The 22769-nt window shown below is 38.5% G+C and overlaps 2 protein-coding genes across 4 annotated transcripts in view; one reads left to right on the plus strand and one right to left on the minus strand.

Annotated features, from left to right (window-relative positions):
- SGCG (sarcoglycan gamma) overlaps nucleotides 1–22769 on the minus strand; it is a 454763-nt gene that overhangs the window by 96041 nt on the left and 335953 nt on the right. The gene's annotated exons all lie outside the window — the stretch shown is intronic.
- Nucleotides 21002–22769, plus strand: part of PDS5B (PDS5 cohesin associated factor B) — a 197835-nt gene continuing 196067 nt past the window's right edge. For 2 of the 3 annotated variants that reach the window (XM_066234439.1, XM_066234438.1), the window contains exon 1: nucleotides 21026–21150. The gene's annotated coding sequence lies outside the window, so the exon portion shown is untranslated. Of the gene's footprint in view, nucleotides 21151–22769 lie in introns of all 3 variants that reach the window. The other variant, XM_066234440.1, reaches the window with a different exon arrangement.

Consider the following 22769-nt stretch of genomic DNA (forward strand, 5'->3'; position numbering starts at 1 on the left):
AAGACCCCAAATGGAGCCAGACCTTCCAGATACCTCTCACTTCTTCCACATAACCAATAAGTAATTTTCTTTTACCACTTTAATTGTTTTTCCTTTTTTATTATTCAATTACAATTGACGTTCAATATCATTCTGTATTATTTTTAGATACACAGCATAGTGGTTCGACAATCGTGTAATTTGTAGTGTTCCCCTGATATTTCCAGTACCCGCCTGGCCCCATACATAGCTATTAAAATATTATTGATGATAGTTCCTATCTGTAATTTACATCCCTGTGACTATTTTGTAATTACCAGTTTATACTTCTTACTGCCTTCACCTTATTCATCCATCTCCCAAACCTCCTTCCCTCTGTCAACTGTCAATCTGTTCTCTGTATCAATAGTATGAGTCTGTTTTCATTGTTTGTTTGTTTTGTTTTTTAGATTCCATATATAAATGAAATGATATGGTATCTGTCTTTCTCTGTCCAACTTACCTCACTTAGCATAATACCCTAGGTCCACCTATGCTGTCACAAAAAGTGAGCTTTCATTCTCTTTTGTGATTGAGTAGTATTCCTCAATACTGGAATGGTTTTTCTGGGGAGCAATTTGGCAATATGTACCAAAACTTTAAAATCTGTACACTTAAAAAAAAGTTATTATTCTAGAATATTTCATATATATACAAAAGTGGACAGAAGAGTATAATGAACTGTCCATGACTCAACCTCAACAATGATTGACTTTGGGTCAGCCTTGTCTCAAATCCACTCCACTCACTTTCCACTCGTGCATTCACTTTGTTTATTGAAGCAAAGTCTAGTTATTATTTTTTTCTAAAGAATTATTTTGTCACTTTTATTTCCATTTATATTTTAAACTTTATATTGAAGGATAATATACATACATAAATGTGCTGCTCATCAAATTTTTTAAAATAAAGATTTTATGTTTTAGAGAAGGTTGGGGTTCACAGCAAAATTTAGAAGTTACAGAGATTTTTCACATACTCGTGCCCTCACACATGCATAGCTTCCCCCATTAACAACATCCTTACTAGAGTGGCACATTTATTATAATTGATGAGCCTCCATTGATCATAATAACCCAAAGTCCATAGTTTATACTAAGGTTCACTCTTGATAGTATATGCTTTATGGGTTTGGGCAAATGTGCAATGACATATATTCTCCTTACAGGGTATTTTCACCACCCTAAAAACATACTCTGTGCTCTCTGCTTATTTCTCCTCACTACTCACCCCTACCACTGGCAACCACTGATCTTTTTATTGTCTCCATAGTTTTGTCTTCTCCAGAATGTCATATAGTTGGAATCACATCATATGTAGCCCTTTTGGATTGACTTCTTTCATCTAGTAATATGCATTTAAGTTTCCTCCATGTCTTTTCACGACTTCATAGATGGTTTCCTTTGAATGCTGAGTATTATTCCTCTGCCTAGATGTACCACCATTTATTCATTAATTCAACTACCAGAGGACATCACGGTTCTTAGTTTTCACACTTATGAGTAAAGCTGCTACAAATGTTCATGTTCAGGTTTTTATGTGGATGTAAGTTTTCAACTCTTTTGGATAAGAGACTGCCAAATTGTTTGTCAAAGTGGCCGTACCATTTGTAGTCCCACCAGCAATGAATGAGAGCTCCTGTTGCCCCACCCACATCCTCACCAGTATTTGGTGTTGTCAATGTTCCAATTTTTGGGCACTCTAATAGGTGTGTCTTGGTATATTATTATTTACTTTGCATTTCCCCAGTGATATAAGATGTTTGTTTGTTTTTTGCTATTGATTTTTATAAGCTATTTATTTATTTACTTAGTGAGAGAAGGGGAGGAAAAACAGACTCCCACATGTGCCTGGACCAGGATCCAACCGGCAAGCCACTAGGAAGCAATGCTCTGCCTATCTGGGGCCCTTGTTCCATTGCTACTGGAGACATATTTTAGCATCTGAGGCAGAGGCCACGGAGCCATCCTCAGCACCCAGGGCCAACTTGCTCCAATTGAGCCATGGCTGCAGGAGGGGAGGAGAAGAGAGAAAGAGAGAGAGAGAAGCAAGAAAGGTGTCGTGGAGAAGCGGATGGGCATTTCTCCTCTGTGCCCTGACTGGGATTTGAACCTGGGACATCCATATGCCGAGCCAATGCTCTACCGCTGAGTCAGCTGGCCAAGGCTGAGTTGTATAAGCTATTTATATATTTTGGATATTAACACCTTATGAGAAATATGACTTACAAGTATTTTCTCATATTCAGTAGAATGCCTTTTTATTTTGTTGATGGTTTTTCTTGCTGTGCAGGAGATATTAAGTTTGATGTAATCCTACTTATTTATTTTTGCTTTTGTTTCCTTTGTTTTTGGTGTTAATCCTTGGAATTTATTTAAGAAATTAGGACATGTTTTCTTGCAAATTGGTAAATATACCTAGAGGCTTGATCAGATTCAAGTTAGATTTTTATTGAAATAATACCTCATAGGCCTGTTATTTTCTTCTGTTGGGGAGCATCTAATGTTTGGTTTTTTCTCTGTGAAATAATAAGCAGGTGTTTGGATCCATGATTTTCATTATATTTTAAAACATGATAATATCCTAATATTTCTTCTTTATTTTTTTAGCTGGACTACTGTTCACAGGAAACTGTGGTTATCCAGTAGTACAGTTTGTATAAGACAGGCAGGGTAGGCCCTGGCCGGTTGGCTCAGTGGTAGAGCGTCGGCCTGGCGTGTGGAAGTCCCAGATTCAATTCCCGGCCAGGGCACACAGGAGAGGCGCCCATCTGCTTCTCCACCCCTCCCCCTCTCCTGCAGCCGAGGCTCCATTGGAGCAAAAGATGGCCCGGGCGCTGGGGATGGCTCCTTGGCCTCTGCCCCAGGCGCTGGAGTGGCTCTGGTCGCGACAGAGCGATGCCCAGGATGGGCAGAGCATCGCCCCCTGGTGGGCGTACTGGTGGATCCCCGTCGGGCGCATGCGGGAGTTTGTCTGACTGCCTCCCCGTTTCCAGCTTCAGAAAAATACGGAAAAAATAAATAAATAAAAGACAGGCAGGGTAAATGATGGCTTGTTTCTGTTTATTTGTCAGATTTCAAAATAATGAGTGGGTTCATAAGCAACCTCTAACAGTGGCTGTGTCTTTATTTTTTAAAATATATTATTACCTCATGGATTTAAATGTATTTTGTTACAATTCATTAGTGAACTATTCTACAATAGGGGTTTGTTAAATCAATTATGGTCTAAGTGTATAATGGAACAGTAGCATATAGTCACTAAAAATGAGGATATAGGTGTGTATTATTATTATTATTATTATTTGCATTTTTCTGAAGCTGGAAACAGGGAGAGACAGTCAGACTCCCGCATGCGCCCGACCGGGATCCACCCGGCACACCCACCAGGGGTGAACGCTCTGCCCACCAGGGGGCGATGCTCTGCCCATCCTGGGCTTCGCCATGTTGCGACCAGAGCCACTCTAGCGCCTGAGGCAGAGGCCACAGAGCCATCCCCAGCGCCCGGGCCATCTTTGCTCTAATGGAGCCTTGGCTGCGGGAGGGGAAGAAAGGGGAAGAGAGAGACAGAGAGGAAGGCGCGGAGGAGGGGTGGAGAAGCAAATGGGCGCTTCTCCCATGTACCCTGGCCGGGAATCGAACCTGGGTCCTCCGCACGCTAGGCCGATGCTCTACCGCTGAGCCAACCGGCCAGGGCCGTAGGTGTGTATTATTCACCTGAAAGTTATTCATGATATTTTCTAAAAGTTATTTTAATGTTAAATACATAATCACAGTACCAAAAGGAACATAGTGAAAATTTTCTCTTCCACCACTGCTCCCAAACCATCCAGATTTCTTCTTAAGAATCCACTAAGTGTGTGTGTTCTTGTAATTCTTCCAGATGTTTTAGAGCTGATCATTCAGCAGCTATGCGTTTGTGTGGCTGTATCAGTTATTAAAATAATTAAATACGGCCCTGGACAATTAGCTCAGTTGGGTAGAGTGTCCTCCTAAAATGACAAGTTTGAGAGTTAGATCCCCAGTCAGGGCACACATGGGAAATAGTCAATGAATGCACTACTGAGTTAAATAATAAGTGAATGCTTCCCTTTCCCCTCCCCTTTCTCTCCCTTCCTCCCTCTGTCTCTCTAAAAACATCAATCAATCAATAAAAAATTAAGTCCTGGCTGGATCGTTTGGTTGGAGAGAGTGTTGTCTGGAAACACAGAGGTTGCTGGCTCAATTCCAGATGAGGGCACACACAGCAACAGCTCAATGTTCCTGTCTCTCTACCTCTCTCTCCCGGCCTCTCTCTTAAATAAATACATAAATAAATAAATAAATCCTTCTTTAAGTTTGTCACAGAGTCACTTCCCTGACCCCCTGAGTGCTCCCCTTTTCCTTTGGGCACTCTAGTCCCTGCCTCATGGTTGCCTACCATCCCTCAACTGCAGGGTGAATGCCTGGGACCAGGAGGATCATCCAGCATTGTGCTCAAGCTACAGTTTTTATCTGTTCTAATTGGTCTTTGCCTATTCTCTACAGTTGCAAATATTTTAAACATTATCTCTAGAGATTTCTACAGAAGAATATGCATCTTATATTTTTAAGGAGGTAAGTTAGTTTATAAAATATTATAAATATATGTTTAAGATATATTAAACTTATATAAAACATATAAACTACATTTTTATAAAATGTGAATATAATATTTAAATGGAATATATTCTGAACTGATGTGTAACAAAGCATTAAAAATACTTTTCTCTGGTGGCATGATTATGATTTTTTTTCCTTTTCAAGATTAACAGCATTTTAAGACTTCTCTACAATAAACACATTTTAAAAAAAGAATATACCTAAACTGGCTTTATTTTAGCAAACTAAAGTGAATTTTAAAAAAGTTAATATTAACATTTTTCAACAGCTCCATCTGCTGGCTGATGAAAAAAGTTTATTTTCTAATATTACTGTATTTATTTTTACCATAACCAGGAGAAGAAATTGAATTTCTGTATTTAAACAAAAGTTGCTCCTTATATTTTATGAATGGTAAATATCAGGAGTCAAGTTAATTTATCTGCAATGAAAAGTGATACAAAAGTAGGCTGTTCACCTATAACACAAACATAACATTGAAAACTCAGTTTGGTGTTTTTGGCTTAGATTGGCATACTGATTGAGCAAAATAAAAACACTGATTAGTGATTATGTATTATATAAACCGTACTTTAGGAATTCATATATCTTTTCACAAATATTCAGAGCTGCAGTCTAAATTCTCCTATGTCATTCTTATTATTTTTCAAGTGAAATTGCTCTTGGTCCCATATCTCTATTATTTTCTAAAGCTGAATGAGTGATAAATGCTTTGCTAAACACAAATCTCTCTTTAGATGGTAGTGAGAGGTATGATATTTTGTATAAATATCTCTCAGTCATCTAATAATGGAACTCTTAAAAAGGATCTTACATGAAGTAAACCAGTCATGAGAAGACAAATACTCTACCAATCGACTTATATGAGATATCTAAGGTAAAATTCATAGAAACAGAAAATAGAATTGTGGTTACCAGAGGCTAGAAAAAGGGGAGTTGTTGTTTAATGAGTATAGAGTCTTAGTTTTGCAAGATAAAAATGTTCTGGAGATCATTTCACAACAATGTAAATATACTTAATACTACTGAACTGCATTTTAAAATTAATAAGATGTAAATTTTATGCTGTATTTTTTTTACCACACTAGAAAAGTATGGTCTCTCAAAAACACATATAGACATATAACTAATCTGAGACTAGATATTAAAGCAGCTATAAACTGCACCTAAGGTTTCATTTTTGTTGTCTTCTCACAAGTCAATCAGTATTTTCACAAATTCTTAGTGTTTGTTTGTGCTTATATAGGAATACATTTAAAAAGAAACTCAAACATGTTTGTGAGATGGAATAGGATTTTAAAGTTACTGTCTAAATTAATTGGAGGATGATGAGATACACTAAAAAATTTTCTCCTATTTATATATCCCAGGACAAATCACTTGGCGATTTTGGTCTCAGCTTATTTACGTAAAATGAACTGAAAGAGGCAATCACTTCTAGGCTCTTTGAACTCTAAAATTCTCAGTGTTTTCATGGCAACTTTCTGACATTCTTTCCCAACCAGCTATAAAGCAATAATATCTGTAAGCAAGTTGGTAATAAAAATTTAAAGCCACCATCAAATAATAAAAGACAATTATGTATAGTGATGTAAACTTAATAAAGAACATACTTGTGAAATAGGCAGACACAGCATTAATATGGCATCACACTCTATTAGGGGAAAATATTAAGATCCTGGGAAAGAATAGAGAATGCTTCCTTTATTGTCCTTTTATAAAATGAAGCAAAATTTGGCCCTGGCCAGTGGTGCTGTTCATAGAGCATCAGCCTGGAGCACTGAGGTCACTGGTTATAGCCCCAATTGGGGCACATATGAGAAGCAACCAATGGCACAACTAAGTGGAACAATGAGTTGATGCTTCTTTCTCTGTCTCTCTCCCCTTATCTCAAAAAAAGGAAAATATTTTTAAATGAAGCAAAATTGTTCTACAATAGTACAGTAAGACTGTACAGAGAGGAAAAGAAAATTAAGATGAAGGGTACACTTAGGAGCAAAGGAAGTCATGGGCCAAAGCACTATGATTGTGGGAAGTGGGGGAGATGTAAAGACTAATGAGAAGTAAATAAAAGTGGCTAAATTAAGTCAAGAAATCTGGCTGAATAAGTAAGGGCAGCCTGACATAACCTCAGGTCTAGTCAACAGTAGCAGGGGATGTCTGGGATGCCAGACAATTCATTGTAATAAAAATGCAAAGAAGAGGTTTGGGAGAGAGCCCTCATTTTTATGCCATTCAGTCAGATTGTTTTATTATTATTACTGACAATACATAAAAAAATTTTATTCTAAACAAAAAATGTTTTTAAAGGAGTTCATGTGTTATTGTAAGTATGCTTATGGTTTTAAGTTTAACTGCTTGCTGAGAATTATGGCTAGTTCTAGTAGTTAATCATAATAGTCTTTAAATTAATTCTCATTTGCTTTCTTACATATCTGAGCTTATGATATACTTGATATAAATATGAAATTTAGAATGAGTCATTGTTCTATATCAAAATAAAAACATGAATGTAAAATAACCATATACATATATATCATGTATGTATAATACTATATAAATATACATACTTATGCATATGTTTCCATATTCCATTTTCAACTGGTATTAGCTTAACAAGCTCCAACAGTTGCAAAGAATACCTGATGAAACAATGTTACCTATTTATTATAAATTTAAAAAAAATAACATTTGATCCCAGAGTCTACGGGCTATTCTGTTCATGCTAGGAAACCACTGGCCTCAGGTGCTTATGGAGCTCCTGGAATACAGGTATAGTGAATTGAGATGAATTTTAAGTGTAAATTCGCAATGTGAACGGAAGAATATATAACATCTCACTAGTATATTTTTATATTGATTCCATGTGGAAATGTTCATATTTCTGGTGACAGAATGACTTTACTGTGTGAATTTAAGCAGTTGCCTCTCATTACCCGAGTTTAGGCCTGAGGCTGCACACGTGGCAGAGCCCTGACTGTGGGTAAGAGTGAACTGTCTTTGCTCTGGCAGCTCGGCTTCCTGCATGCAGGAACCCTCAGCCAGCAGCTCAGAACCTCAATTACAACAATGATCTATGCGGTTTCACTCCAAGGAAGCCACGGAGACTCTACCAAGTCAGTGTATTTAGCCAAATGATCTTTGATAACACGCATACACACATCCCAGAGAGTTCTTCAGGAAAAAAAATAAAATAAAAGGTAAGAATGTGCACAAGAAGTTAGGAGCATCATTGGTAGGTAAAAAGACAGTCCCGAACTCTTTTGGGAACAAAATGTACCTAACAAGATGAGAAACCTATGAAAATGTTTTACAAAGAAAAAAAAATTGGAAGGAAACTACTTTGGTGTAGGTTTTCTAGCTCTAGGGTGAAGCTGGATTATGAAGTAGGCAAAGGTCCTCTCTGAACTCTGTCCCCTAACTTTCCTTTGTGGCATCCTTCCCCTCCTAGTTCCTCTCCCTGTCAGGAAATCCCTATGCCTTTCTCAGCCCTGCCTCTCTTATACCTCTCTCTCTCTCTCTCTCTCTCAAGGAAGGAAGGAAGGAGGGAAGGAGGGAGGGAGGGAGGGAAGGAAGGAAGGAGGAAGAGAGGAAGGAAAGAAAGAAAGAAAGGGAGAGAGAAAGGGAGGGAGAGAGAGAGGAAAAAAGAAAAGAAAGAAAAAAATAAATAAAGAGAAAGAAAGAAAAAATGAGAAAGAAGAAAGAAAGACAGAGAGGGAGGGAGAGAGGAAAAAAGAAAAGAAAAGAAAGAAAGAAAGAAAGAAAGAAAGAAAGAAAGAAAGAAAGAAAGAAAGAAAGAGAGAGAGAAAGAAAGAAAAAATGAGAAAGAAGAAAGGAAGGAAGGAAGGACGGAAGGCAGGACGGAAGGAAGGAAGGAAGGAAGGAAGGAAGGAAGGAAGGAAGGAAGGAAGGAAGGAAAGAAAAACCGCAAATGCAGAAATTTCTCAGGTGATTTGGAAATTTCTGCACTCCACTCAAGGTAGAATAACTCTGGATGTGGCATTCTTCCAGGAATGTTTTTGCATTTTTAAATAGTTTTATTTAGACAATTTTAACGGGGTGACATTCATCAACTAGAGCGCATGGATTTAGAGAAAACATCTCCAGATCATTTTGACATTAGATTATGTTGTATGTCCATCACCCAAAGTCGAATCATCCTCTGTCACCCTTCATTTGGTTTTCTTTGTGCCCCTCCTCTCTCACCGCCCCCTCTCTCTCATCCTTTCCCCTCCCCTTGGTAACCACTGCACTCTTATCTATGTCCATGAGTTTCAATTTTGTGTCTCACCTATGTATGGAGCATACAATTCTAAGTTTTTTCTGATTTACTTATTTCACTCATTATAATGTTATCAAGGTCCATCCACATAGTTGTAAATGATCCTATGTCATCATTTCTTATGGCTGAGTAGTATTCCATAGTATATATGTACCACATCTTCTTTATCCAATCTTCTATTGAAGGGCTTTTTGGTTGTTTCTATGTCTTGGCCACTGTGAACAATGCTGGAATGAAAATGGGACTGCATGTATCTCTATGTACCAATGATTTTGAGTTTTGGAGGTATATACCCAGTAGATGGATTGCTGGGTCATAGGTAGTTCTATTCTTAATTTTTTGAGGAACCACCATACTTTCTTCCATAATGGTTGTACTACTTTACATTCCCACCAACAGTGGATGAGGGTTCCTTTTTCTCCACAGCCTCTCCAACACTTGTTACCTGTCTTGTTGAAAATAGCTAATCTAATAGGTGTGAGGTGATATCTCATTGTAATTTTGATTTGAATTTCTCTAATTGCTAATGAAGATGAGCATCTTTTCATATATTTATTGGCCATTTGCATTTCTTTTTGGGAGAAGTGTCTGTTCATGTCCTCTTCCCATTTTTTAATTGGATTATTTGCTATTTTGTTGTTGAGTATTGTGAGTTCTTTATATATTTTTGGATATTAGCCCCTTATCTGAGCTGTTGTTTGAAAATATCACCTTCTATTTAGTTGGCTGTCTCTTTGTTTTGTTGTCAGTTTCTTTTGCTGTGCAGAAGTTTCTTTGTCTGATATAGTCCCATTCATTTATCTTTGCCTTTACTTCCCTTGCCTTTGGAGTCAAATTCAAAAAATATTCTCTATGGCCAAGGTCCATGAGTTTAGTACCTACGTTTTCTTCTATGTATTTTATTGTTTCAGATTTTATATTTAGGTCTTTGATCCATTTTGAATTAATTTTTGTACAAGGAGACAAACCGTAGTCAAGTTTCATTTTTTTGTACGTTGCTCTCCAGTTTTCCCAGCACCATTTATTGAAGAGGCTTTCTTTTCTCCATTGTGTGTTTTTGGCTCCTTTATCAAAAATGATTTTACTGTATATTTGTGGTTTTATTTCTGGACTTTCTATTCTGTTCCATTGGTCTGAATGTCCATTTTTCTGCCAATACCATGCTGTATCGATTACTGTGGCTTTGTAGTATAATTTGAAGTTAGGTATTGTAATACCCCCAGCTTCATTTTTTTTTTCCTTAGGATTACTTTGGCTATTCAAGTTTTTTTTTTAATTTAATTTTATTTATTCATTTTAGAGAGGAGAGAGAGAGAGGAGAGGGAGACAGAGAGAGAGAAGGGGGAGGAGCTGGAAGCATCAACTCCCATATGTGCCTTGACCAGGCAAGCCTAGGGTTTTGAACCGGCGACCTCAGCATTTCCAGGTTGATGCTTTATCCACTGCGCCACCACAGGTCAGGCTATTCAAGTTTTTTTTATGGTTCCATATAAACCTGATGATTTTTTGTTCCATTTCTTTAAAAATGACATTGGAATTTTGATTGGAATTGCATTAAATTTGTATATTGCTTTGGGTAATATGGTCATTTTAACTATATTTATTTTTCCTATCCAAGAACATGCGATATTTTTTCATTTCATTGTGTCTTTTTCAATTTCCTTTAACAATGCTTTGTAGTTTTTATTATATAGGTCCTTTATATTCTTTGTTATGTTTATTCCTAGGTATTTTATTTTTTTGTTGCAACCATAAAAGGGATTATTTTTTAAAATTTATTTTCGGAAGTTTCATTGACCTCTGTATGTTAATTTTATATCCTGCAACCTTATTGTATTGGTTTATTGTTTCTAATTGTCTTTCTGTGGAGTATTTGGGTTTTCTATATACAGGATCATGTCATCTGCAAAAAGTGAAACCTTTACTTCTTCTTTCCCAATATGAATGCCTTTTATTTCTTTCTCTAGTCTGATTGCTCTGGTTAGAACTTCCAGCACTATGTTGAATAGGAGTGGAGAGAGTGGGCAACCTTGTCCTGTTCCCGATTTTAGAGGAAAAGTTTTCAGTTTTTTTACATTTAATATGATGTTAGCTGATGGTTTGTCATAAATGGTTTTTATTATGTTGAGATATTTTTCTCCTATACCCATTTTGTTGAGTGTTTTAAACATAAAATGATGTTGTATTTTGTCGAATGCCTTTTCTGCATCTATTGATAGAATCAAATGGTTTTTGTTCTTTGTTTTGTTGATATGGTGTATTATGTTGTTTTACGTATGTTGAACCATCCTTGTGATTCTGAGATGAATACCCTTGATCATGGTGAATTATTTTTTTTAATATGTTTTTGTATTCAGTTTGCTAGTATTTTATTATTTTAGCATCTGTATTCATTAGAGATATTGCTCTGTAGTTTTCTTTTTTTGTATTCTCCTTGCCAGGTTTTGGTATGAGTGTTATGTTGGCCTCATAAAATGTGTTTTTAAGTATTGCTTCTTCAATTTTCTGGAAGACTTTGAGTAGGATAGGAACCAAATCTTTGAATGTTTGATAGAATTCACTAGTACAGCCATCTGGCCCTGGACCTTTTGGGAAGGTTTTTGATAGTTGTTTCTATTTCCTCCCTGCTTATGGGTCTGTTTAGGCTTTCTACTTCTTCATGATTCAGTCTAGGAAGATTATATTGTTCTAAAGTTTTGCATTTTGAGGAGAGTCACAGGATGGATAGTGTTTAATGCAGGGGATTGATCATGAAAGGAGAAATTCTAGGCCCTAGGAACTGAGTTTGGGAAGACGAAGGAGGAGAGTCGCTATGCACTTTCAGACATGGCGGCATTATGAATAGGGTCTCACTTTAGAGGTTGGAGAAGACAGCTTTAATCCTTTACCTGCTGCCCTAATGCCTGAAGTATCACAAAACTAATGTGTACTCAGCTTAATCTCTGTTCATAAATACTAATGAGCTAGTGAATTATCTTTTTCAAGTAACACAGCCATATCTCAAAATGTTTTCTGGGGATCCAATGCCTTAACCCAAAGAGTTGGTCTAGTCAATCTCAGCACTGTTGTAGTCTGGCCAGGGTCCTATGCTCAGTTTGACTCGACTTCAAATTACATGGAATAAGTAATAGCTTATATCTAGGTTGGTTCAGTCTTCTTATTTACTAGCTGTCCAGCATGCTTTACTATGGATGACAAATGTTTTACTTTTTTTGGAGTAAAATGATAATGTAAAAGTAAAATTATAAATTTTCTCTGAACAGACAAGGCCTTTCAAAAATTCTCTTTCTCTCCCTACCTAAGAGTGACACAGGGGCAGAGCCTGGGGTACAGAGTCACCGACTAGGAAGAGGGAGAGAAAAGAAAAAGGAAGAAGTTAACCTCTCAAAATCAAGAAAAACCCACAGACTTTGCAACTTGATCCACTAATTTTTTGTTGTTGTTGTTGTTGTTGTTTGTTTCTTCTATCTTTTTGCCTTTATTTCCTCCACCTCGGTCCTTCTATTCTCTGCCCATCTTATGCTTCCCCTTTCTTGAACTACACTACCCATGAGTGTTGCATTTTATTTTTCTTCTTCATCCTCACCCTCCTTTAAGGTTATACTCCAAAACACTTAACTCTCACTCTCTCCTCTTTTGTTTTTTTTTGTCTTGCTTTATTTTGTTTTTTTCTCCTCCTATTTTATTTCTTCCTTCGTTTTTCTCTTTTTCTTATTTTTTTCCTTTCTATTCATTTTTTCTTTTCTCATTTTACTTTCCTCCCATATAATCCTCAATCACGAACAAATTAGTTAATTTGGGACTCAAGGCTTTTTTTTGGCTTTATTTCTCTTTTTTGCTTTTGTTTTTATATATTTTTTCTCTTGTTTGTTTATTTTTGTGGCATTTTGGGTCCTCCCAACCCAAGGTCTCCATTGTATTTAGTCTTCGCTCCACTTAATACAACAGATTTTTACTTATTATTTTTATTTTTTCTTCTTTATTATTCTTTTTTGGTCCTTTTTTCTGATTCCCTCTTATCCCTCTCATTATATCTCTTAGTTGACCATCACTTACAAGCAAATCATCTTATGCTTGTCTAAGATTTTCTTCCTTTTTTTTTTTTTGCATTTAGTAGGTCCCTACTCCCTTTTTTTGCCCCTTGAACTCTTCACCCCAAATCAGGCCCTCCAGTATAGGCACGATATTTCCCTGAGGAGGGGAGAGGAGGGAAAGAGAAGAGAGAAAAAAAGGGGGAAATAATAAATTATTACTGTTTTTTTTGTGGGGTGTTTTACCCTTTTTTTTTTTTTTTCTTTTTACTCTTTATTAATTCTAATTAGTGCTATCAATAAGACCACCCTCAGATGCCGATAAGAAAGAGAAAATCGAATATTATGGATACAAAAGAAAGAGAGGTAACACAAATAGATGTGGAAAAATCTATGGAGAAAAGACTTAACATATTGGAAGCCTTGGAGCTAAATGACAGAGAATTTAAAATAGAAATCTTAAAAATACTCAGAGATATACAAGAAAACACAGAAAGGCAATATAGGGAGATCAGAAAACAACTCAATGAACACAAAGAATATATTACCAAGGAAATTGAAACTATAAAAACAAATCAAACAGAAATGAAAAACTCAATTCACGAGCTGAAAAATGAGGTAACAAGCTTAGCTAACAGAACAGCCCAGATTGAAGATAGGATTAGTGAAATAGAAGACAAACAACTTGAGGCACAACAGAGAGAAGAAGAAAGAGACTCAAAAATAATAAAAAATGAGAAAGCCCTACAGGAATTGTCTGACTCCATCAGAAAGAATAACATAAGAATAATAGGTATATCAGAGGGAGAAGAGAAAGAAAATGGAATGGAGAATATACTCAAACAAATAATAGACGAGAACTTCCCAAGCCTGTGGAAGGAACTAAAGCCTCAAATTCAAGAAGCAAACAGAACAGCAAGTTTTCTTAACCCCAACAAACCCACTCCAAGGCACATCATAATAAAGATGACACAAACCAATGACAAAGAAAAAATTCTCAAGGCAGCCAGGGAAAAGAAGAGTACAACATATAAAGGAAGGCCTATTAGATTATCATCAGATTTCTCAGCAGAAACTCTACAAGCTAGAAGAGAGTGGACCCCAATATTTAAAGCCCTGAAAGAGAGGAACTTTCAGCCAAGAATACTATACCCATCAAAGCTATCCTTCAAGTATGAAGGAGATATAAAAACATTCACAAATACAGAAAAGATGAGAGAATTTATCAACAGAAAGCCCCCACTCCAGGAAATACTAAGGGGGGTTTTCCAACCAGATTCAAAGAACAAAAGAAAACAACACCACAAGTAACAGCTCCACCAAGAACACAATAAAACCAAACTTAAACTGTGACAACAAAGGAAAAAAAGGGGGGAGAGGATGGAGATTAACAGTAGCAAAGGATGATGAAGTGCAGAAATACTTATAAGATAGGGTACTACAATGAATATGGTAGGTACCCTTTTCATTACTTAATGCTAACCACCCTTAAAAAAACCACCACAAAAACACTTGACTTAAAAAAGGTAGCAACAGAGGAAAGAAGTATGGAACACAAACAAACAAAAACAAATGATAGAAAAACAAAAGAGAAGAATCAAACTAGATACAAAACTAACAGAAAGCAATTTATAAAATGGCAGTAGGGACCCCACAAGTGTCAATAATTACACTAAATGTAAATGGATTAAACTTACCAATAAAAAGACACAGAGTAGCAGAATGGATTAAAAAAGAAAATCCAACTATATGCTGCCTACAAGAAACACATCTAAGCAACAAGGATAAAAACAAATTCAAAGTGAAAGGCTGGAAAACAATACTCCAAGCAAACAACACCCCAAAAAAAGCAGGCGTAGCAATACTCATATCTAATAATGCTGACTACAAGACAGAAAAAGTACTCAGAGACAAAAATGGTCATTTCATAATGATTAAGGGGAAGTTGAATCAAGAAGACATAACAATCCTTAATATATATGCACCAAACCAAGGAGCACCAAAATATATAAGACAGCTACTTATTGACCTTAAAACAAAAACTAACAAAAATACAATCATACTTGGAGACCTCAATACACCGCTGACGGTTCTAGATCGGTCATCCAAACAGAGAATCAATAAAGATATAGTGGCCTTAAACGAAATACTAGAACACCTGGATATGATAGACATCTACAGGACACTTCATCCCAAAGCGACAGAGTATACATTTTTCTCTAGTGTACATGGAACATTCTCAAGAATTGACCATATGTTGGGCCACAAAGACAATATCAGCAAATTTAGAAAAATTGAAATTGTACCAAGCATATTTTCTGATCATAAAGCCTTGAAACTAGAATTCAACTGCAAAAAAGAGGGGGAAAAACCCACAAAAATGTGAAAACTAAACAACATACTTCTAAAAAATGAATGGGTCAAAGAAGAAATAAGTGCAGAAATCAAAAGATATATACAGACAAATGAAAATGAAAATACGACATATCAGAATCTCTGGGATGCAGCAAAAGCAGTAATAAGAGGAAAGTTCATATCACTTCAGGCCTATATGAACAAACAAGAGAGAGCCGAAGTAAACCACTTAACTTCACACGTTAAGGAACTAGGAAAAGAAGAACAAAGACAACCCAAAACCAGCCGAAGAAAGGAGATAATAAAAATCAGAGCAGAAATAAATGAAATAGAGAACAGAAAAACTATAGAAAAAATCAATAAAACAAGGAGCTGGTTCTTTGAAAAGATCAACAAAATTGACAAACCCTTGGCAAGACTCACCAAGGAAAAAAGACACAGGACTCAAATAAATAAAATCCAAAATGAAAGAGGAGAGATCACCACAGACATCATAGAAATACAAAGAATTATTGTAGAATACTATGAAAAATTATATGCCACCAAATACAACAATCTAGAAGAAATGGATAAATTCCTAGAACAATACAACCTTCCTAGACTGAGTCATGAAGAAGCAGAAAGCCTAAACAGACCAATAAGCAGGGAGGAAATAGAAAAAACTATTAAAAATCTCCCCAAAAATAAAAGTCCAGGCCCAGATGGTTATACTAGTGAATTCTATCAAACATTCAAAGAAGACTTGATTCCTATTCTACTCAAAGTCTTCCAAAAAATTGAAGAAGAAGCAATACTTCCAAACACATTTTATGAGGCCAACATAACCCTCATACCAAAACCTGGCAAGGATGGTACAAAGAAAGAAAACTACAGACCAATATCTCTAATGAATACAGATGCTAAAATACTAAACAAAATACTGGCAAACCGAATACAACAACATATTAAAAAAATAATACATCATGATCAAGTGGGATTCATCCCACAATCTCAAGGATGGTTCAACATACGCAAAACGGTTAACGTAATACACCATATCAACAAAACAAAGAACAAAAACCACATGATCTTATCAATAGATGCAGAAAAGGCTTTTGATAAAATACAACACAATTTTATGTTTAAGACTCTCAACAAAATGGGTATAGAAGGAAAATATCTCAACATGATAAAGGCCATATGTGATAAACCATCAGCCAACATCCTATTAAACGGCATAAAACTGAGGACTTTCTACCTTAAATCAGGAACAAGACAGGGTTGTCCACTCTCTCCACTCTTATTCAACGTGGTGCTAGAAGTTCTGGCCAGAGCAATCAGACAAGACAAAGAAATAAAAGGCATCCATATCGGAAAAGAAGAAGTAAAGCTATCACTTTTTGCTGATGATATGATCCTATACATCGAAAACCCGAAGGACTCCACAAAAAGATTATTAGAAACAATAAACCAATACAGTAAGGTCGCAGGATACAAAATTAACATACAAAAGTCCATAGCCTTTCTATATGCCAACAATGAAATATTAGAAAACGAACTCAAAAAAATAATCCCCTTCACGATTGCAACAAAAAAAATAAAATACCTAGGAATAAACATAACAAAGAACGTAAAGGACCTATATAATGAAAATTACAAAGCATTGTTAAGGGAAATCGAAAAAGATACAATGAGATGGAAAAATATTCCTTGTTCTTGGATAGGAAGAATAAATATAATCAAAATGGCCATATTACCCAAAGCAATATACAAATTTAATGCAATTCCCATCAAAATCCCTATGAGATTTTTTAAAGAACTGGAACAAAAAATCATCAGATTTATATGGAACTATAAAAAACCCCGAATAGCCAAAACAATCCTAAGGAAAAAGAATGAAGCTGGGGGCATTACAATACCTGACTTTAAACTATATTATAGGGCCACAATAATCAAAACAGCATGGTATTGGCAAAAAAATAGACACTCAGACCAATGGAACAGAATAGAAAGCCCAGAAATAAAACCACATATATATGGTCAAATAATCTTTGATAAAGGGGCCAACAACACACAATGGAGAAAAGAAAGCCTCTTCAACAAATGGTGTTGGGAAAACTGGAAAGCCACATGCAAAAGAATGAAACTCGACTACAGCCTGTCCCCGTGTACTAAAATTAATTCAAAATGGATCAAAGACCTAAATATAAGACCTGAAACAATAAAGTACATAGAAGAAGACATAGGTACTAAAATCATGGACCTGGGTTTTAAAGAACATTTTATGAACTTGACTCCAATGGCAAGAGAAGTGAAGGCAAAGATAAATGAATGGGACTACATCAGAATTAAAAGTTTTTGCTCAGCAAGAGAAACTGATATCAAAATAAACAGACAGCCAACTATATGGGAACTGATATTTTCAAACGACAGCTCAGATAAGGGCCTAATATCCAAAATTTACAAAGAACTCATAAAACTCAACAACAAACAAACAAACAATCCAATAAAAAAGTGGGAAGAGGACATGAACAGACACTTCTCCCAGGAAGAGATACAAATGGCCAACAGATATATGAAAAGATGCTCAGCTTCATTAGTTATTAGAGAAATGCAAATCAAAACTACAATGAGATACCACCTCACTCCTGTTAGATTAGCTATTATCAACAAGACGGGTAATAGCAAATGTTGGAGAGGCTGTGGAGAAAAAGGAACCCTCATTCACTGTTGGTGGGACTGTAAAGTAGTACAACCATTATGGAGGAAAGTATGGTGGTTCCTCAAAAAACTGCAAATAGAACTACCTTATGACCCAGCAATCCCTCTACTGGGTATATACCCCAAAACCTCAGAAACATTGATACGTGAAGACACATGTAGCCCCATGTTCATTGTAGCACTGTTCACAGTGGCCAAGACATGGAAACAACCCAAAAGCCCTTCAATAGAAGACTGGATAAAGAAGATGTGGTACATATACACTATGGAATACTACTCAGCCATAAGAAATGATGACATCAGATCATTTACAGCAAAATGGTGGGATCTTGATAACATTATAAGGAGTGAAATAAGCAAATCAGAAAAAAACAAGAAATACATGATTCCATACATTGGTGGAACATAAAAATGAGACTAAGAGACATGGACAAGAGTGTGGTGGTTACCAAGGGTGGGGGGGGAGGGAGGACATGGGAGGGAGGGAGGGAGAGAGTTAGGGGGAGGGGGAGGGGCACAGAGAACTAGATAGAGGGTGACGGAGGACAATCTGACTTTGGGCGAGGGGTGTGCAACATAATTTGATGACAAAATAACCTAGACATGTTTTCTTTGAATATATGTACCCTGATTTATTAATGTCATCCCATTACCATTAATAAAAATTTATTTAAAAAAAAACAAAAAAAAAACAAAAAAAACCCCTGCAAATAGAACTACCTTATGACCCAGCAATCCCTCTACTGGGTATATACCCCAAAACCTCAGAAACATTGATACGTGAAGACACATGTAGCCCCATGTTCATTGCAGCACTGTTCACAGTGGCCAAGACATGGAAACAACCAAAAAGCCCTTCAATAGAAGACTGGATAAAGAAGATGTGGCACATATACACTATGGAATACTACTCAGCCATAAGAAATGATGACATCAGATCATTTACAGCAAAATGGTGGGATCTTGATAACAATATAAGGAGTGAAATAAGCAAATCAGAAAAAAACAAGAACTACATGATTCCATACATTGGTGGAACATAAAAATGAGACTAAGAGACATGGACAAGAGTGTGGTGGTTACCAAGGGTGGGGGGGGGGAGGGAGGACATGGGAGGGAGGGAGGGAGAGAGTTAGGGGGAGGGGGAGGGGCACAGAGAACTAGATAGAGGGTGACGGAGGACAATCTGACTTTGGGCGAGGGGTTTGCAACATAATTTGATGAGAAAATAACCTAGACATGTTTTCTTTGAATATATGTACCCTGATTTATTAATGTCATCCCATTACCATTAATAAAAATTTATTAAAAAAAAAAATTCTCTTTCTCCATTTTTTTTTCTTTTTATTATACACTGATACATTTCTTACCTCCAGTGCATTTTGAAAGTGATTCTGACTTACATTATTTTTGCTATTCACATACTTCAATAAATTTCAAGTGCTAAGTGCTTTATTTCTAGAGGAGCACGTTCATATAACATGTTTATTTCTTAACCTGAAAATAATTTTGTTTCAAATGGTATAAATTCAAAAAGGCCAGAAAATAAATTCTCCCTTAGGCTCTCCAGAGAGGAACAGGGGCTGTGCCCAAATCTTGATTGCTCAAGAAACCCTGTGCCAAAAACTACAGAACTATAAGACAAATTCGTATTGTTGAAACTTATGAATGTTGTGATTATTTGTTACAGTTGTAATAGAAAACTAGTACATGTAGTGACTGGATTTGTGCTTCCTTATAATCAATTATACAAAATTCTCCTAAGCAAGGGTGTATAAAATCAGCATTTTTAAATATTCCCACATAATTTCTCTCTGTTGGGATAGACAGCATTCACAACTGATTTTTGAATGGTTGGGACAGGAGACACATCCAATTATATTGCTTATGATGAGTTTCAACTTGGTTATGTATTTTTGGCCTTTTTTTTTTGTAGTAGATCAGTTCCAAGTTCACAGCAAAACTGAGAGAAGGTACAGACATTTTCTATGTACACACTGGTCTCCACACTTAGTTATTTTTAAAGTCTTATAAACATAGAAGTTTATTTTTGTTTTACTGCTAATTTCACATTCCAGTTTTTCTAAAGCATTGTTTTAAATGAAAGTTTTTATTACTGATTTTTGTAAATCCACTTGCTGCTGAATGAAACATATGAAAAGTTTCTTCTGTTAGCAACGTTTTATCGAGGCCTTAAAGATTTTTTTCTGTCTTTCTGTCTTAATAGGAATTGTCAGATCAACTTTCAATATACTCCCCCAAGGCTGCAGGAGGGAGGAGCCGCATCTCTAGAAGGTGAAGAGGATTAGAAACCCACCTCCCTGAGAGCATCCTCGTGGTCTTCAGATTTTTTCCTCCCTCCAATAAGGACAATTGTGATAACAAATGAATGGAATGTTTTGTTACAGGTTAAATTACTCCACCCCTCCTCCCAACACCGTTTAAACAATTCTTCAAAATGGGAAGGCTGTGGGATTAAGTAAAGTTGAGACACATACACTGTAGAAAACTATTTTATGGCATTTTGAGTTGGTTAGGTCAGAGGTACCAAGTAAGGAGAGAAGTAATTAGTACCAATTTCATTTACATAGGACAACATCTGTATTCAGTTTCAGTGCTTTAAAAAATAAAAAGCCCAACTTTTATCCATCAAGTTAATGATCTATTGCAATTTATGTGGTTTTCAGCAAAAGTCGCAGAGTAAGAAATAGCAGGGATAGAGACCGAGTCTTTCGACGACCCGGGCCACAGCGGAGACTTGACCGTGTAGCTGCGTGCGCGCGCGGCGGGGCGGGGCAGAGTGGGACCGCGCGCGTGTGCACAGGCGAGGCGGCGGGGAGCGGGGTGAGGCGGAGGGCGCGCGCTCGCGGGTTGTTGGGTCGGCAGGGGGCGCTGCGCACCCACGCCTCGCTTCGCCTGCCCCCGGGTGCTGTCCGCGGCGGTTCGATTGGAGCAGCCGCCGGAGAGCGCTTGGCGCCATTTTGAAGCGGAGAGGAGGAGGAACGGCCCGGCTGGCTGCGGAAGGGGAGGGGGGGAGGAGGCGATTGGATGCGGCGGCGGCGGCGGCGGTGGAGGATCCCGGAGAGCTGCGGCGGGAGAGGAGTAACGAGTCGGACGCCCGGAGGTAAGAAATGATTCAGTTAACGGAAAGAAATCGTCTCTCCTTTCTGGTCGCCGCGCTCCATTTTTCAGCGCCGGCCACGGCGGCGGTGTCTGGCGGGGCTCCACGCCGGCCGCCCGCCAGGCGAGCCGAGCCCTCGCGCTCCGGGGGCTGCAGCCGTCGGCTGCCTGGCGGCGCTGGGGCCGGGCGGCGGAGCGCGGGCCGGGGGCGTGGGCCGGCCGGGCGGTGGGGGTGGGGCGGCCCGCGGCCCCGCTCTGTCCGCGCCGCGGACTCCGCCACAGCCCCGGGAAATTAAACTTGCCGCCCTGGCCCGGGCCGGGGCGCCGCGGCGGAGAAGGCGGCGGGCGGTGACCTTGCGCGCGGGCGGGGGTCCGGCTGGGCCGCCCCTCCCCCGCCGGCGGGCGGCCGCGGCTGGTTCCCGGGGCGGGCGGTGCGGTGCTCCCGGTGAGTCGTCCCGCTGGAGGGTCCCCCTTCCGGGCGCCGCGCTGGAGGCGCGCGGAGCTGAGCTGGCGGCGGGCGGCGGGCGGCCTCGTCTTTCTCGCGCCCTCCACCGGGTCCCCGCGCCTCGCCCGCGCCGCCGGCCTCTACTCCGGGTGAGGGAGACGGGCTGCCCCCGGTGACATTTTTACGCGGTTCCTCGCCAGTCGGCGGAGCTAAAGCGCGCGCAACGCGCCTCCTGGCGCCGGTGCCGGGGGACCTGAGGACCTGGTGGGGCAGGAGCCCGGCACCCCGGCACCGCGGAGGTGTCCTAGGCGACAGCTCGGTTTTAGCTCTCCTTTTGCAAGCTTCGGGGTGGAAACGACGAGGAACGGAAGGGTGTGCAGTAGAAGATAGTGAACACTTTTTGCATTCTCTGATTTTAGTGACACTTGAAAAGTTTGCCTTCGAGACAAAACCCTGTTTGTCAGTGCTGACTGGGTGTAAATGCGCAAGCCGCGCTCAGCTGCGGGACAGTTATTTGCCGGCGTGAATGTGAGCCTTGAAATGCGGCGCTTCGTCGCTTTCGGCGTCGCTCCGCGGGGACCCGCTCCGCCCCGGGACGTCTTTGAAAGAGCAACTCCTTGTCCGCTTGGCGGCCGGCGGCCGTTTGTAGCAGCATCTTTACCAACCCAATAAAGGGAACCCTTTGTTTCTACTTGGAAGAACGAACCTCTCGCTCTTCTCTTACTCTGATTATAAAATGATTATGGTCAGTACTGTCCCTATCGACCTACCCTGTTTTAGAGAACTACTCTCTCCCAAGTAGTTCTACAAACTTGGGAGACAGCCCTTTATTCCCAGGAGTGATCTGCTGTCCTGAGTAGTGATTTAGGAGTCTTCTAATGTCTGATAACCTCTAAAAACTCGAGTGTGTTTATAAAAGATGAACTGTGGACAAATCATAATCGTTTAAAACTGGAAGGGTAATATAACCATTGTTCTCAGTCACTGCATGTAAATCAAGTTATAAGATAGAACATTTTCTGTATTAACTCGTGCACTAGTCAAATATTGTAAAATAGCTAAAAATACAAAAGTGGTATTAAGCAAAATAAGGGCTAGAAAGGACGCTTCTTAATCTATGAAGTACTTATGTGGGGCATGTTAGCAGTTTTCGAGTCAGTAAAATGAGCATTCCTGTG

Source organism: Saccopteryx bilineata, chromosome 6 (genome assembly GCF_036850765.1).
Source record: "Saccopteryx bilineata isolate mSacBil1 chromosome 6, mSacBil1_pri_phased_curated, whole genome shotgun sequence".
Taxonomy (NCBI): domain Eukaryota; kingdom Metazoa; phylum Chordata; class Mammalia; order Chiroptera; family Emballonuridae; genus Saccopteryx; species Saccopteryx bilineata.